Raw genomic sequence first — 19,239 nt, forward strand, 5'->3', positions numbered from 1 at the left:
CAACGAAACATGTGACATGATGATCGCAGTTCTGATTGGCGCGTCAGATCACAAGTTGCTTGAAATCAGTCCAGAGCGGAGGGGGACCAGACGCATCTGCCAGAGCAAATAAAACATGAGCTTCGCAGATTCATCTGGTTCCCAGGCAACCTCGGTCTGACTTATCACTGTAGCTTCCTCTTCTACTCCCCTGTGCACCGCAAACCACGACCACTACTTTGCGTCACGTCGTCCAGCTAGCTCTACAATATCAGTTTGATGAAGAGACTTGGATATGTGTGTGTGTTTTCGTGTGTGTGTAGGGCTGTAACTGGTGCTCTAGCGCTGCTGCTACCCAGCCTGGCCGGCTTAGCGCTTCAGGAATGAATGGAATGTTGTTTTACACGAACACACACGAACACACGCACACACACACACGAACCACATTCTCAATTACTTGCTTTCACACATTTTTACTCCGTCTTCTCTGTTACTTCTCCTTCTCTGCTGCCATAATACTGACAGATTTCCTTTCTCTAAAATTAGTTTTAAAGTGTTTTATTTTCCATTGATTTTGGTTGACATTTTGAGAGAGGGTGGTAGTGGATGTTTGCAGGATTTCCGAGCGGAAGAGTGTGGAAGAAGTGTATTTTGACTCTAAAACAGATATGGTTAAATTAAAATACGGGTTTCCCACCATAAAAAAACAACTTCTCTCTGTGACGCATTAGGATAGAAAGCCTATGCTAAACTGTGCAAAGGTATAATAGTGCTGAACACGGCTTTTAACTAGTGCTGTCAAAGTTAATGCGATAACGCGTAAACGCAAAACCATTTTAACCACACTAATTTCTTTAACACATTAACGCAACTTGCAATTTCTAGGTTGTAGCGGGCTCAGTTTTAAAGCTGGAGTGAAGATACTGGCATCATATGAAACTGGCATCATATGAAACTAGAAAAACCTAAGGAATCCATTGGTACCAACCATGTCATACTCATACTGTCGTGAAGGAGGCTAAATAACGCTTCAGATTTACGCAAAAGTTTTGCGAGGAAAAACCGGCATGGCCATTTTCAAAGGGGTCCCTTGACCTCTGACCTCAAGATATGTGAATGAAAATGGGTTCTATGGGTACCCACGAGTCTCCCCTTTACAGACATGCCCACTTTATGATAATCACATGCAGTTTGGGGCAAGTCATAGTCAAGTCAGCACACTGACACACTGATAGCTGTTGATGCCTGTTGGGTTTGAGTTTACCATGTTATGATTTGAGCATATTTTTTTATGCTAAATGCAGTACCTGTGAGAGTTTCTGGACAATATTTGTCATTGTTTTGTGTTGCTAATTGATTTACAATAATAAATATATACATACATTTGCATAGAGCAAGCATATTTGCCCACTCCCATGTTGATAAGAGTATTAAATACTTGACAAATTTCCTTTAAGGTACATTTTGAACACATAAAAAATGTGCGATAAATTTGTGATTAAATATTCCAAATGCTTGACAGCCCTACTTTTAACACTTGTAGTTAACCAGTCATCCCTGTTAAGGAACAGTTGTTTTTCAGAGGTTAAAGTGATTATTAAGAAATGATAATAGCCGCTTTCACTGCCTCTGCGTTGTGCACTTACACAAAAGCACAATCATTTGTTGTTTGCACTCGAACAAGGGAGAGACGTATTTCCTTTCTTTTCTCACTGTCACGCCGGTTTGTCTGCTCATGACTTCAAGTGTGGGAGGTAAAGAATGAGTTTACACAAAAGGTACACACATAGAAACATGCTCAGGGTTGAGCAGAAGTGAGAGCTGGAAGGAAGTATTGAGTGCTGTAAAAATCAACAGGGCAAACAACGATGTCTGTGTGTAGCTGTCTGGCTGCGCGTTGCTCTCTTTGTTACATGATAAACCAATCAAACAGATTCAGACCAAACATCCACAAAGAAAAAAAAGAGAAATGTGCGTAACGTAATTGGAGGATTTCCTCCCACAACGACACCACATAGCTCCTCCTCCTCTTATTTTTCCATGTGGCCTTTCCTGTCTTCCTCTGCGCTCACCACATCGGCTTCCACAGAGTTTTGACATTCAGACTGTACTGTTCACCCTGTGATGACCCTCCACACACGCTCAGTGATACCCGGGGGGGGGGGAACGGGGCTCTCCCTCCCTTCGGGCTCTTCCGGAGACTCCCCTCCCTGGAGTGGCAGAGAGAAAGAGAGAGAGAAAGGACCCTGCCCACTCTGCCTGTCTCTCTCTCTCTCTCTCTCAGTGGAGAGGTTGCCGGGCTGTTGCACTAGACCGTCTGTCTCTAAATATTTAATGTGCGCGGCGCTGCCTCTGAGAGCGAGATAAAGAGAGAATCAGGGTGGTTGATATATTGATGAGCCACAGCGAGGGCACAGGATTGGATGGAAGGAAGGAGGAGGGGTGAGAAATAGAGGAATAAAAGGAGGAGGGAGGACACAAGGATGTGAGAGACAACCTTGCTCAAGGGCACACTGATGCTAGTTAGTGAGGGACAGCAGTCGAGACAAGAGTTGCTTGTTCATTGTCCACTCAGATTTATCTCCCCCACCCTGTTCCAAGATGTCCACACTAACACAGGTAACTTTTCAGTTTAAAATGCTGTTAACATATTCGATCAAACTGTGTTTCCGCATTGTTTTCCAAAACCTGACAGTCCATTTTGACCTGCGGCTGGCGCTAGGGGAAATGTGAGGAAATCACCAAAGTCACGACAATGACAATCCATCCAATATTTGTAAGGATATTTCAGTCTGATCAACCGACCGATCCCTAAAGCTATGCTGCTTCCCCGGCTAAATATCCATTGAAAAGCAGACGTTATTATGAGGCCTCAGCAATCTGAGAGACACAAATTAAGTTGCTATTTGGGTTGTCAATCGATTCAAATATTTAATCGTGAATAATTGCATGATTGTCCATATTTAATAACGATTAATCGCAAATAATTCACACATTTTTTATCTGTTGAAAATGTACCTTAAAGAGAGATTTGTCAAGTTTTTAATACGCTTATCAACATGGGAATAGACAAATATGCTGCTTTATGCAAATGTATGTATATATTTATTATTGGAAATCAATTAACAACACAAAACAATGCAAAAGGGAGCATTGTTCACATACCCCTGCCCTACTTTAGCAGGGGTCAAGCAGTGAGCTTGACCCCTGCTAAATAGGGGCCAAAGATTTTGCCCTTTTGGAAAAATTTCTGAAATTTTGGGCACCCTGGACTTCTAACTCCCAAAAGGCGCAACTAGACCACACTGTCAACCATCATACCAAATTTGAAGTTCTTAAGATAAATAGTTTTCGAGTTCTGCTCCGGAAACGAAAGTGTGACACGTGAACGGACGGACGGAAGGATGGACAGACAGAAGGATGGACAGACAGAAGGATGGACACACGTAGCACTATATACCCCTGACTACGTTGTTGCGGGGGTATAACAATGACAAATATTGTCCAGAAACCCTCACAGGTACTGCATTTAGCAGAAAACATATGCTCAAATCATAACATGGCAAACTGCAGCCCAACAGGCAACAACAGCTGTCAGTGTGTCAGTGTGCTGACTTGACTATGACTTGACCCAAACTGCATGTGATTATCATAAAGTGGGCATGTCTGTAAAGGGGAGACTTGTGGTTAACCATAGAACCCATTTTCATTCACATATCTGGGGGTCAGAGGTCAAGGGACGCCTTTGAAAATGGCCATGCTGGTTTTTCCTCGCCAAAATTTAGCATAAGTTTGGAGCGTTATTTAGCATCCTTCACGACAAGCTAGTATGAAATGGATTCATTAGGTTTTCTAGTTTCATATGATACCGGTATCTTCACTCTAGTTTTAAAAGTGAGCCCACTACAACCTAAAAATAAACAAGTTGCGTAAAAAAAATTGCGTTAACACATTATTATCGCGTTAACTTTGACAGCCCTAATTGCTATCCTCCAAAAGTAGTTTCTGTGTGTCCACAGACAACGTTTCCGAGCTGCCACAAAGGGACAACACAAAGAGGGATTTTGTAGCTCTGAGCGGAGCATATTTATATTTTTATAGTGCTATATTGGTTGTATAACTTAGCTAGCTAGCTAGTTAGCCATTGTACTAACATTACTTGACTTTTTGTAGTCTGAGCTGAGAGTATTCCAGATGTTTACATACTCTGTTCCTATCCATGTATGTATTTCTATGTTATTGTATTTGCTACCTGTTGTGAAGCCTTGCCAGGTAATGAGAAACATGTCCAAGTGTGTTGGGTCTGAGGTGTAGACAATAAATGGCAGCTCAGGTATAGAAAGAAGCTGACACAACAATACACAGAGGTCACTGTCATAAATACTGTTTGACCTATTTCCAACGTGATATGTTTTTTCCAAAGCACACGTGAAAATGAGACTGCACCAGCAAGCCAAGATTTTAAAAAATGGATATACATGAAAAACATATTGCACCTATATAAGCATTTTGAGATGTGCTCTTCTTCTCTGTGAAGGATGGAACTCAAAATAATTCAATGATAAAAACAGAGCTCATAAACATGTTATTTAACTCATACATTTGCGCTAACATCTCAGATTTGATAGTTTGACAGACCTATCTTACAGACCGGCACATAGCCTACGGGTACTTCGCAAAAAGTCAAGGCTGCGCCCCCTTTTGGGGGATAGAAAATCAAAGATCTCATAGACTTCAATGCCTTTGACAAGTTTGTATGCATTCATCTCTTGTTGTACAAACGTTTGTTTTATACACATGTCTAATAATTATTTTGCAATCTTGCCTGAACCTGAGCGTTCGCAATACCTTAATAATAAATTAATGTTGATTGCCATCAAGTCCGTTCAGTCTTCCCCCGTCCAACACAGTGGCCGGATATTGCTAATCCAGACATCTCTACATATTCGATTGAATCACGTCAGGCTAAGTGTTGTCAGTAAATAACCAACCTGTTAATAGTCAACTGTTTGATCTATAGGCTGAGATTTAGTTGGAGACGACAGTCTGACGCTGCTATAACGTTAATGTATGACTGTATTACTGCAGCAGCCTCCCACTCAAGCTAACCTCAAGCATTTACCACACTGACAGTGAATATTCACGTATCGTATGTGCCTCAAATCTCAGTGTGAAAGCCTCAGATAACCTGCTATACAACAACTTTTAGTCTTTTTCTCTCCTGTTACAGCGAGTTTCTTTATCCTAAAAGGGAACGCAGCCACTCTATTATATCTTTTTTTTTATTATATCTCTTAGGACACTGCAGGGGAACAAATCAGAGATCAACATTTTTGGATTTATTGTTGGTGCAACCAACTACACAGCAACGCTTCGGCATAGCGTTTTTACTACTACCGGTTTGTTTAAAGTAGAAGCTTGGACACATGTTTCAACTTCTTCTGTTTACTCTGTTCCCGTCTACGAGGGACACGGGATTGTTTTCCCCCAAAAGGGGGGCGTGGTCATGAGAGCCTACTCTGGATGGCGTATTGCTGGTCCGATGGAAGTTTTAATTCACTTTTTGCACTGGAGTGAGCACTTGAATATCGCTATAAAGACTGAATGTACCAGTCTACTGTATGTGATAGTTTGTGTAGAATACATTTGCTAATCTTTACCCTCTGCAGTGAGGTAGCTGTTGAAACTGAAGATGAAGCATACAATCCATCCTCCAGACTAGACTATTCTTTGTCTGTATATACCATTATGACAAGCTAGCAGATCTAATTTTAAGCTTGATGTCTCACTTCATGTTGCACATGGTCTCATGGGAAATGGAGAAAAAGATTTTGAGGAGGAAGAAAACTAAATCCCTCAGAAATCAATCGGGCTACAATTGTGTGAGTTTCACTTGTCAAACTTTTTTTTTAAAACTGTTCCAAGAAAGTATCTTATAAGAAAATATGAGGAGCCAATGCCCATTAAATGAGCATACGTATGTGTGTATGCACTGTCCCCAGAGTGTCCATGGCCTGGCATTAGACGCTGATGTGCTGCAATAACTGCTGCTTTTCATACAGGAATGCTATTGTTACCCACACACATTACCACAGTGTTTACTCCCAGTGCACGGTGCCGCGACGGTCTGAAACCTCTGGCTGGGAGACGAGGGTTGGTGACCGCACTCGCCGTGAAGGCTACAGAGGAGAATCATATTGTTTTCTGCTGGATCAGCTGTTTCAGAAGAGTAAGAGGCAAAACAGACAGGATATGAGTTTGAAACCAGACTTCCACTGAAGGGACAAAGATATTTTCTTATTGTTACTGTTGGTTATTTTACAGTAAAAGAAACAGGCATAATTTTGAGGTGGTGGAAGGAAAAGAAAAGAGGTATGAATGAAGAAAAAAAACAAGTGTGAGAAAAGTAAGACGGAGAACGTGGGGGTGGACTGTTAATGATAATAAAAAGGCACAGAAAAATAATCTCCCCTGTAAACAATACACACACACCGTTATACGCACACCCACATGTGCGTGTCATGATCACAAAGGATGCTGGGTAATTATGCTAATGACGCCATAATGAGATGCATGTGCCCTCTCTCATTAAGGAACGACATCTTCTTTCCTTTCAAAATATGTTAATTTCTTAAGTACCATGCACACGCTACTGAGACGTACAAGGAGACACACACACACAGAGACACACACAATTATGACTGACACACATTTTAACCCTGTATATACAGTATACAAAAAAGCACACACACACACACAAAAGCACACACACACACACACACAGATATAAACACGAGGCACTATTTGCATATGAGACTGATATACTGATGGACCCGTGCAAACGATGGGGACTACACGACTGCCATAAACAATACTGTGACATCGGATTTTATGGAAAACAAACACACTCACGCACACCTGCACATGTGCCAACACATTCTGACTCCCAACTCATTAAATACCGCCGCCTGTTAGTTCCACTCGGCATCGGAGGCCGATGCACAGGGTACCCCTCTCGCATTACTTTTGGACGGACCAGGGACAGCGTGTCAATATACGCTCGTTACATGTATAGTGTCCTTTCAAAATAAACTTCCATTTTCACAGGAAGTTAGGTTTAGGCAACACAACCACTTAGGCAAGGTTAGGAAACGGTCGTGGTTGACGTTAACTTCACTGACTCATGGGACTGACAATACCAACAAGTCACGTGACTAACAATGTACGTGACAAAATAAGTCAACGTTACTTTTAGTTTCACACGGCACACGAACGCCGGCCTTCTGGTTGAAAGTCTTGTGTTTGTTTGACCCATCCACCACCACCCCTCCTGCCCGCCCTGAACGGACTCTCACGCTATTAATACTTCGTCGCAAGCTCCGAATGTCGAATAACGCCGTGGGTGGGTTTACAGTTCGGAGTTAGTTGAAAGCCCGGCTCGTCACATACAGTTGCTAAAGGGTGCCTCCGTGTGTCGGTTTCCGATGCCTAGCGGCGACAAGTTGGGAGTGAGACCGGGTTGCATTTTCATATATGCTGAACACAACATGTCCTCCTCCAACGGTTCATATGATGTCTTACGAAAAGTTATTCTTCATGCATTCTCCTACGCAAGTCCAGCAACATGAGAATCTGTCCGCCTGCAGTTGGGCCTGCAGTTAGGTCGGCAGTTAGGCAACAAAACTACTTGGTTAGGTTTAGGAAAAGATTGTGGTTTGGGCTAAAATAAGTACGTTTACTAAGTAAAGTAACTATGTTTGTTACGTAACATATGTAGGTGGCGTTAGTTCAGTACATAAGTTACGAAACAAAAGTAAGTTAAAATGAGTCAACGTTGACTTTTGGTTTCACATGGACACAAACAGTGGTCTCCTGGGTGAAAGTCCTGTGTCAGTTTGACCCGTCCATCCATCCCGACCTCCTCCCTATGCAGACGTTGTCGCTCTACTACGTCACCTGACTTCCTTAGCAGCAGCCCTGCACGTCCTGGCTCACGATCACGTGAGTTATGTACGAATTACAGTGTATAACTTATCGTAGGTAGAAGTACGAACAGTGGATGAGAACGGCCTGCTGTACAAGACTGATCGAACACACACAATCGGTAGACCTCAAAACTTAAAAGATGAAAGATGAATTGATAACTGTTTGATCAAACCAAGTCTGTTTTGAAACAATCATTCATGTCAGTATCAAAACAAGAAGAATTTAAGACACAGACACAGACACACTTAACACACTGACACATAACAATGTGACAGCCAGACTTCTAAATTTAGATCATAATATGTGTTCATGACTTCATGGGCGCGTTTATGACTTCATGACACCACCAAGACATTCCGTGTCCACACAGGTCAGCTGGAGAAGCACCACCACTAACTGATGTCAATAACTCCACCACACACACACCCACACACACATGCACACACACAGATACACACACACTGACTCATAGCCCTTAATGATTGTTATTTGGCACTTTCTCGCCATGTCATGGTGACGCAAGGCAAGAAGAACAATTAAATACGACTGTTTTGTCTATGCAAAAACAGAAAAACAAGGTGGCCCCGACTCTGCACCTCTGATGCTAAAATCAATCATTTGTCAAGATTTCTTTTTGCCCAAAACTTTTGATTTGAAAGACAAATCTTCACAGTGTTGTAGCTCACATTTTTAAGCACAAAACCAAACTAATTGGCATTCACAGGCTACTGCAAAATGTTTAGGAAGGTCATCACAAAGAGGAGATCTTTTAGCCATTGACATGAACGGTAGCGACGGTAGCATGCAGCAAAGGGAGGACATTGCCAATCCCTTCTGCCTGGTAAAATTTTTTTAAAAAAAAAGCAGTTATAATCAATAGATTTATAATAACAATGGATCAAAGGACTATGTTTAACTGTTGTTAATGATTGTCTGCAGTTCCCTTCAGCTCTACGGAGCGTCTTTCAGTTCATTGTTCTGATTCATTCTCACAGCTCTCATCAGCGGTGGAATGTAATTAAGTACTTTTACTCAAGCACTGTATTTAAGTACCATTTTGAGGCATTTGTAATTTACTTGAGTATTTCCATTTAATGCTACGTTATACTTCTACTGTTCTACATTTCAGAGTGAAATATTGCACTTTTTACTACAGCACATTTCTTTGACAGATGTAGTTACTAGTTACAAAAAACAAACATTTGATCAGTTTATAAAATATAATTTGGTGGTTGCTCTAGTTTGCCACCCCCAACCCCCCGCACCCCTTCCAAATTTTTTCAAATAGTTTCATTTAAATGACTGTTTGAATCCCAAAGAGATCACATTTTCCAACATTTCACTAAAAATCAAAGATTGGAGAAAAGTCCAAAATATGAATAGAAATTTGTGTAGCAGAACTTTTCTACCCAATAAATCATCTCACAACCCCTCAGATTTATTTTTTGACCCTGTGGAGTCTGACCCCAGGGGTGGGAGCCACTGAACTAAACTACTGATATAATATCAATATAATAATGTATAATTCACAAAACAATTGTTTTATACCTTTGATACTTTAAGTACATTTTGATTATAATAATTCTATATTTTTAGCTTTTAATTGTAATGGAGCACTTATACATCGTGGTATTGGTACTTTTACTTAAGTAAAAAATATGAGTACTTCTTCCACCACTGGCTCTCATCAGCATCATCTGCTGCAGTATGCAGCTGTTTTCAACAGAAAATCTGTAAAAACACACTGTACACTACCTGCAGCAGTCAGACAAAGTTTGCAACTAGCTAGTGAACAGAGTTGAACGTTAAGCAGATAAGGGGACAGATATTTCTGTGGTGGAGACCAAAAGCAGAGCTAAAAGTAGAGTGAATAATGGACTTGCATTCATCATACGCCTCCATGCTAATGTTTCTCTGTATTTGCTTGATGTAAAATAAGCAACTGTTCACTAACAAATTCACTTTATCAAATTAAAAGGTGATGATGTGTCAATGTTGTGTTCACAGCTAGGGCTGTCGCAATAACCGCAATATTGCAATACCACACTTTTAACGAATAAACTGCAGGGGATGGCAACCAACCGCCACAACCACTATGTTCATATTTTTTCTTTTTTGAATTCTTTGTAATGGGAGCGCCACTGCAGCAGTGTAACAAGGTATTCCACACTGGACACTGCACGTTTAGTGTTTTTTTCTGGTCGCCGTGAGTTGAAAAAGGTTTAACTTTTGATAAAACGCTGCGCTCATCAGTTTCACTTTTTACCCAGACGCCCAATCACTATGGAGTAGGGGCAGGACGAATACAACGATGACCAACCGTCACATCCTTCATGTAGGCTACAAGTGCTGGACAACATTGACAATGGAGGAGAAATTAATAGACCGGCTGGTCCATCCTCTTGCCCAACATGTATCAGCCTTCCCCTTCATCCAGAGCAACTGCTCTACCTTGTACTGACATTTTTACCTCTGTGGATATTCCGTATCATAGCAACCAACCAAACCAACCAAAGCGCCTCAGCTGAAAAAACGCTGCTCCCCATTGCCCTGCTGTGTTCTGCTTTTAACAATAAACAAGTATTAATTACTATCTTTGTTATTTAAAAAGCAACAATATAACTAATAATAGCTTAACAATAAAGCTTATTTATATAGCACTAAAATCAGGATAAATTAAGTAATTTTGCAAAATTGCAATATTACCTCATATCGCACTGTTGAGCCAATCTTTATCACCGCAGGGGAAATTCCTTCACTGTGACAGCCCTATTCACAGCTTATTTTCATTGCCCCCAAGTGGCCAAAAATGATCAATAATTGCATGTTTAAAGCCTCCGTGTGAATAATGTTGATATGATTATAGCATTCTGCAATATGGGTGTGTATGAGTGTGTCTCATTCAAATCCATGGGTGAGTCAGAAGTTTTGAAATCCAATACGTAGGGGCTTTAAATCATTGAGTGAGCCACTAAAAGACATTTCAACTGGCTTTGGATTTGTTTGTTTGCAGAAACGATGGAAATGTCACTCACTTAAGGATTCTTCTGGAGTGTGCATGTGTCTCTCTGTACAGTTATATGTGTGCATGTTCATCTGCTTGTGTGTTTATGTATATTTGTGTGTACGCATGTTGGTGTGTCTCTCTGTCTGAGCACTTTGCATGTTGCTAAAAAGTGAAGGTACTTTTACAGGTTTGTAGACAGAACTGTATTGGTTCAGTTACGCCAGGAGGTAATCTGTTATTTGGTTGAAGTCAGTATGCAGCTAATGGTGGTGGGTGGATTAAGCCTCGGGCCCCCTGACTCACAGGGGGCCCTTAATGCATCAGTTGTCTCTGTGTTATTCAAAACTTTGTACTTTCAAAATGCCACCTTTTCAAGTAATGAAATAGACAAACCTGGTTTTTTAGCTCATCAAACATGTCTTATTAAGTGTATCCTTGGCTTCTGAGGGAAGTCAATGAGCCAGTGTTATTAAAAAATAGGTTGGATCCAAAAGAGGACCCTGCACATCCTTCCATCAAAGTAAAAATATGAAAATAACCAAAAATCAGATTTAGGTTTAGAATGAGAAATACTGTGATTGATGCTGCAGTTGACAGAGAGATGGTGTTGGTTACTCTGTGTTTGATAGTGCTGTTGAGAAAACCTCATGTACTGTATTGTACACACTACACATCAAAATAAGTTTAATTGTCATGGGGCGTCAGCCTATGAAAACAGTCGTAGAATATCTTCTGTGGCTCTGAGGGAAACTTTCTAAAGTCCCCAATGGTGTCATCAGCTCAGACTTGGAGACTACAAGGCCTTTGATACAAACTGGGTATGTGGTAAAAAAAAAAAGAGACACTGTCAAGTTGCATTATGGGAAATGTAGGATCCATGTTTTTCGGAGCTTGACCCTCATGGACTAACGCTGCGTTCACAGCAATGGGCAACCTCCGGGTCTGAAAAGTGAAGCCAATGCTCAAGTGCTTTAAACTTGCATTCTTTCTAACAGCCAGCAGGGGGCGACCCCACATTAACAAATACTTATTATAGTATATGAAATAATAATAATGTGTGCAACAATAAAGTGTTAATAAATAGTTTACTAATGTAATCACAATGTAATGTTTTCGTCCCTCATCAGCTATGATACAATATATAATTTATAAACTAATTATTTCATATGACACAAACTAATGAAAAAATAACATAATAAATTACTAAGTCAACATGATTAATTATAATTTTGTTGTTTGTTAACAGTAAAATAACTATTAACTAAGTTCAATTAACTATCAATATACCATTTATAAATTATGGTTATTAATAATTGTTACCGTCTCAAAAATGATAACAACATCTGTCACTTGCAAACCCACTGTATTGACAAAGATGCACCATGGTCATATATTAATGTTATATGGATAAACAGTATATATTGTACACGCGGTTAACTGGAAGGCAAATGAATACAACCTGCTGCTGTAGCAGTCTGAAAGTTATATCTATTGTATACTTTCAATGTCTTTTCCCATGTCACAATAAAACTTGCCTAAAACATGCGGTGCTGCGTGGTTGATCCACAGTGTCAGTGTGTTTTTGTGGTAGACGGTGGATCAGGTGAGGCTGATGACTGCTACAATCCTCCTCCTCCTCCTCTACTGCTGATGAATCTACAGCTCTCTGCTCTGTCCTGTGGTTTCAGGCAGGCAGAGAGTCTAAAGAAATGGCAGTTCAGAGTGCAGGCAACTCTCCTCACTCAAGTATTCTTACAGGAGTGTGTGTGCAAGTGTGAGTGTGTGCTCCCCCCAAGAGTATGTGTGAGTGGGATGAGATTGAGGCAGGAAGAATAGAGTGAGGGAGAAGGGAGGGAGGGGGGACATGTAGGGGAAGATCGTAAACTAACACTGTAGGCTTTCATGGCTGCCTGCAAATCCTGGTGTGGACTCACTGGAACAGGACGGACAGAGGGATATATAGATGAATGAATGAATGAATGAAGGAGAGAGAGAGAGAGAAGGAGAGAGAGGATGAGACAAAACTGATCCTCATTCAAATGCCTTGTTGCCCGCAAGCTGCTGAATATTTTAGAGCAATTCAATTAGTCAATGGATAAAGCTACAAGCCGACACACACACACACACACACATACACGCACACACAGTGTGGATAGAGGATCTTTTTTTTTTTTTAGGTAAATCCACTTCCCAGTACGAACACTTAAATAACCCTCATTTAAAGCATTATGTATTAAAAGTTGTAAAATTAACTAATAGCTGAATCCAGAGTTTTTTTCCTCGTCATAATGAACGTGCATCAGACCCACGGGACTGCACCGCCCTGCACGCTCATATGACATATCCGGTTCTGCCAGCTTCCTGCTAGCTGTAATAATAGATATATTGGCTGTAATTCATCACTTTTATTATCTTATAATACACCTATGGGCTGTATGCTGTAAGACTGTACCGTGGTGGATGTTTTAACGTCTCTGTTCCCAAACAACCGGCTATCGGCCAGTAGCTAGTAGCGCTAATAGCATGACATGAACAGAATTTAATGTAGTTGTAGGCTCTTTACTAACACGCAGGGCATATGCACAGGATACAACCTCTTATACACATCCATGGTCTGTGGTATATTGGACATTCATTTTGGAGGTCCTTGACATGAAAAAAATTGAGATTGCTCTCAAAATCTGGATTTTTCTAACTTCCATTTATGTCCATTGCTCACTTTATGATCCTCTGGGAAGCGGCTGGGCAAAAAAGTTCAATAAATAAATAAGTAAGTAAATAGTTATAGTATACATATTTATAATATTTCATTGTTCAACAAAGGCCATTTTGGTAGAGACATTAAATATGACAGTAGAATAGAAATAATTTTTTTTTACTTTTGTACGGCACTTTGTAGGCGGATTTTTTACTGCCGTCCGGTAGTCGCTTTCAGTCCAAAGTGGCGGAAGCGACAGTAGCTCTGCTGCTGGGCGCTGATGTTGCAATGGAACGAACGACTGACTTTCACTTCTTAGCAATATACATTCTTTTTTCTTACACCATTGCACCTCTCTTTCCCTCTGTATGGTCTTTCTCACTTTACGATCAATAAGAAACAGAAGAGAAAGGAATGAAAACATCAACACACGGCAGTTTTTGGCATGGCTCGTAATCCCTCCCTATAAAAAGGGGAACGACTGTTTCAAATACGGCGGCAAATTAATGACTAGAGGAACAAAAACAATTTAGATTTCTTGTTCTGATAACAATGAACACAGACTGTAAATAAATATAATCAATATCCAAAGTATGAATCTATTTCTCTTGATCCATTTACAAGTGAAGTCTCAAAATCAACATTTGTATTTTCTTTGTAACCGTGTTTCTTGTATGTGCATCTCACCAGAAATAGCAGAACTTTAACTTAATTTTAAAACACAGAGCTGGGATGGTATATGCTAAAATCACACACAATTAAAACGTCTAAGCCAACATCTTCTTTACCTGCAGACTTTATTTAGACAGTGTGCTTTGGGATAAAATGCCAAGTTATGTGTTAGACTACAAATCTTGAAAATTGTGGTTTGGCTGCATGGTGGAGAGAGAACACCACTTCCGGCTGGTTATGGTGAGGTTGTGAAAAAACTATATATAGAATTTAAAATAAATAAATAAATAAACTTCAAAACAACACAAGGAAAGTCATCAGTCAGGAGCTTCTACCCCACAGATATAAAACAGCAGATGCGACATTACGTCACAACCAACGGCATAACCGTCCGCAATCTTACCTGGGTATTGTTTACAATTGCCACCTATGGGCAGCAACTGGATGTTCAGCACCGAACTGCTTTACCAAAAGGACCAAAGAGACCAGGGAGGCTGGCATCACGTTCCACATGTCAGTATAAAGTAGATGAGAGATAACTTTACCGTTAGCTACCGAGCAACCGACCAGCTGAGTTGTAAGTCAAAGTTAATGCTGATTGCTAGTTCAACAGCATTGATTCATTAACTAAACAGATGTAGTTTTAATGTTAGCTACGCTATCTTAACTCAAAGGTAACATTTAGTAACGTTAACGTTATAACAAAGTTATTAATATTACCCTAACATGTGACGGCTAAGCAGCTGATTCCATGCCAATCGAGTGTAAAGTAAACAACATGTTCGCTCATCCTAAATAGCATTTCAGAATATTTCAAGACAAATCCAACAAGTCTGCTACGTTGCAGTCTACACAAAAAGTGAAGCCCAGGCAAATCAACACCGCAGTAACTTTAACCACATACATGCCAGCAACTGGGAACACTAACCAACCACACAATCAGACAACATATTGTTATTCAAGGCCAGGGGGGGTCGCACTTAACGATGTTTCACCACATGTAACCCAAAATGATCTGTCTTGAATTCTCAGTCATCATACTGTATATTAACATCACTTGTTGTCAGCTTACCTCATGCCTTTATACGATTTTCCTTTCAGTAAAGCAAATAAAAAGTAATCCATGTCTTGATCAGGTAGGTTTAAGTAATCCATTTGGAAAAAGGAGATTTGTACTAAAATTCTCGCAATTTCTCTGCATTATCATCATAAAGTTAATGTCCATAACGTCACCTTGCGATGAAAATGAAAGACAACTGAGACGAGTCCATCAGGAGTTCTGCTACAGGCATTAACCCTTCCAAACAATACTTGCACTAAAACAACTCCTCATTTACAGTTAGCAAGGCTGAAGCAAACTCTTCTCTCAGCATCAAAAAAAACCCCACGGCTGTTGAGCGGACCAGAGGGTGGGTGCTACGCCTTGGCAACGGCGCCGTTGGTCAGGATGGCGTTATCAGCTGTAACCACTGTACGAGAGCAGTGCAGAGCGGCGGCCGTGAGATAGCCAATGGGGCACGCTCACATGCATGTGTGGCCGGCCCGACTATGTCAACAAAGCACAGAGAAGCTTGGATTACAACACACTCAGCGGGAGAGAGACTTCATTCTCTGCTCAGGTAGACATTACTCCTCTATATCTTTACATAGCTTATAGTTGTTGGATGCTATATTAATGCTCTGAATACCATTTAGATCAGTGGTTCCCAAACTATTTTCATTGAAGCCCCCCCTACTTGTATCTAAGAAAAGCTGAGCCCACTCCCCTCATATTTTTGGACATCATCACCCTAAAAAAATTACAAATCCTTGAACAAAATCCTCAATTTGAATAAAGTGATTCAGTGGATTTAATCTTTTTTTAAATTAAATCAACTTTATGACTCATCAGTTTTGTCAACATAAATAAAGTGATTGACAGATTTGCCAAGCAAATGCAGGTACATAATATGATTTTTTTTGTAACAACCTAATTAATTTACAGTAATAGTCTCAGACACTAAATAGATTTTTTGTTATTGTGGTTAAATAATTGTAATTTATGATACTGTTAGGTTGCCGCTAGACCGCCATGTTAATACAGGTGCTGCCTCCCTTTGTGTGTGTCAAGTGGAAGAGCAAATAGGTTTTTGAACGCTGTGGAAATGTTGTTTTTGAAAGGCTAAACGCCAACAAATATGGATTGGAACAGGATATTTCATTAGATTTTGCTAGTAAGTTACAACAAAATATACTGTATCTTTTTAAGTAGTTTTTTGTATACAGACTCTTGTATAAATTATCCAGTAAGTATGTTATTATGATTTTAGTCATACATGAGAAAACCTAAGTTTGACAACCTCAGAGCAGACAAATCCTGGCAAACCCCCTGTGATCTTTGGCGCCCCCCTAAGGTGGGTCTGGACCACATGTTAGGAAACACTGGTATAGAGCACCTTTAATGCAGTAAATTTTACATATTTTTGTAAAAACAAACAGAAACAAAAATAAAAAATTCAAATAAAAACAATTGAAAATATCCCAAATTATGGTTATTTTCAAACAACAAGCATGTGAGTTTGTGTATGATTGGAGCTTCAAACTATCAGTTTATGAGGTTAAACTGCAGGTTTTATTGCATCTAAAAATTGTGTAATTTTGTAAATTTTAATTCATGATCTCTGAATTTTAGAAAACTCGAGGAAACTGTTTTTTATTTTTCCACAGGGCTGAATTTAGCTTCCCAATCTGCAGAGATTCACTGTTGGACTCGTTCATAGACACGCTCACACACACAACGCTGAGAACACTGTAGGGAGACACAAACATGCTGATGTGCTCAGTACCAGTTTAGCCGGGAGATGGACAGATGGACGAGTGCTCTTTTTACAGCCTCTCCTCCTCCCTGTGTGTGCGTGTATGCACATATATGTGTGTGTGTGTGTGTGTGTGAGTGTGTGTATGCCCCATGCCTAGCATAACACTGGCAGAGTGTTGGTGCCAAAGTGGGCATCTGGTCTGTGGACTATCACAGGGGAGAGAACAGTAACACCAATATAAACCCTCCTCGCTCTCTAGTTGTGGATTCAGTTAACCCTGCTACAGATCATGTTCTGGTTCTTGGATGTTGCTGCTTAGCAATAATTTAAGTACACACAGACACAAAGAAAAGAAGAGAAAGAGCACACTGGTTGAAGATTTTGACAGCAAACAGTTGTGCATTCAATAGACCCTTTTACACCCGACATCATGATCACATCACGGTGTTAGCTGTAGGCAAAACTAAGGAAAGACTGGAGGCAAACATGAAGCAGCTCAGAGTAGTGGGCTAAAATATCGGTGAAGCGTTTCAGAGAGGGAGATAAAATGTTACTAATGGTTTAACCCTCTGCTAACCGCAGCCAATGGCTCATGGCGGTGGTTAGCATAGGGTGACCATATTTTCAAACCCCCAAACCGGGACACTTAAGTGTACCGCGCGTTCATGCACGCGCTAATATGCACGCACCGTAGGCGTTTTCATCAGGATGGCTAACTTGCCGCAACTGTGGCGCATTTGAGCATGGAGTGGGATCAGAAAGAAGGCATTATTATAGGGGGGTGCATTAGAGGCTGTGAGTGACAATCATGACTTATCACATTCACTACTTTCTCCACCTTTAATCACAGGACTATCCCCCTCATGATGCACTGACAGTTTGGGAGACCTGTAGAGAGTTTCCCTCAGAGGAAACATATTGCTGTCGGGGCCTACGTACATTATTTTTCAACTTGTTTCGTCTAAGGCTATTATAATTAAATTGTGGAGCTCAGACGACATCTTGTCCAGGATGGAGACATAGGGTGAAAGATGGAACGGACGGTCCTGAGGGAGTTATAGGTGGAGCGAAATGCCAGATGATGCGCAGAAAGAACTGTGTAGAATAATTAATCAAAATGACATGTTTGATGTGCATATAAGCACGGAGGGATCTGAGGTTCAAAACTACACTAAATGTAACCAGCAGATCTTCCGTGTCCGTCATGCGTACAAATTAATTAATGAGTGGAACATGATAAACGTATATGTAAGTATAATGTCATTATTTCAATTGTGGTGAAAAGCGGGACATTTGAGTGTTTTACATATACTGTATGTGTTGGGACTCGGGACACGTCAGCTTGATACCGGGACAGTCCCGGACAAACCGGGATGTCTGGTCAACGTAGGTTGGCAGAAGGCTAAACTATTAGCAACATTTTCTCTTCATCTCTGAAACACTTCGCTGATATTGTACGACTCTTTTTCACTGACTTCACTGAAGGATGGTTAGTAATCCATAGATTTATACACCCTCAATTTGTCTTTACAGCGCTGCCGCTGGCCAGTGCCCACTGGCCACGAGCCTGCTGGTCGGACGGCTGGCTACTTAGCTAGCTTGTTAATTCCACCATGCTTTCATGCAATACTGGTTACAGAAAATGAGCCCAGCAGCGCTCCCTCTGCCATAGTTAAAAAAACAAGCCAACAAAACTTGCTAGCCAGCGTTAACTGACGTGTTATTCTGCCTCCACTTAACGCTCTGCCCACAAAATATGTCATCATGTTTATATACAATATACAAATACAGAGACACACACACACACACACACACACACACACACACACACACACACACACACAAACACAGGAAGGGGCCAGAATAAAGGTCACACACACTCCGTCTCTCACAGTAGCTTCATTTTCTGTCCTAATCAAGTTGGGGTGTGTATTTCAGTGGACTGCTTCCAGGTTGCGTAGGGGTCAAACTGTCTCTGGGGCCCCGAGTATCGCAGGTGTTACAACCTAACGCTGGCCACTAACCATTACACACACATACACACACACGCACTAATAAATACAAACCTATCTCTTTCACCCAAAACTTCTAAAGGGTGA

The 19,239-nt window shown here is 40.7% G+C and overlaps 1 long non-coding RNA gene across 1 annotated transcript; it reads left to right on the forward strand.

The window, feature by feature from the left end:
• Window positions 1-5,303: 5,303 nt before the first annotated feature.
• LOC119484594 lies at window positions 5,304-18,809 on the forward strand. The gene is made up of 3 exons (XR_005206046.1): window positions 5,304-5,327; window positions 11,222-11,224; window positions 17,933-18,809. It is a non-coding gene; the product is annotated as an uncharacterized LOC119484594 (long non-coding RNA).
• The last annotated feature ends 430 nt before the right edge of the window (window positions 18,810-19,239 follow it).

Source organism: Sebastes umbrosus, chromosome 3 (genome assembly GCF_015220745.1).
Source record: "Sebastes umbrosus isolate fSebUmb1 chromosome 3, fSebUmb1.pri, whole genome shotgun sequence".
In the NCBI taxonomy this organism is placed as follows: domain Eukaryota; kingdom Metazoa; phylum Chordata; class Actinopteri; order Perciformes; family Sebastidae; genus Sebastes; species Sebastes umbrosus.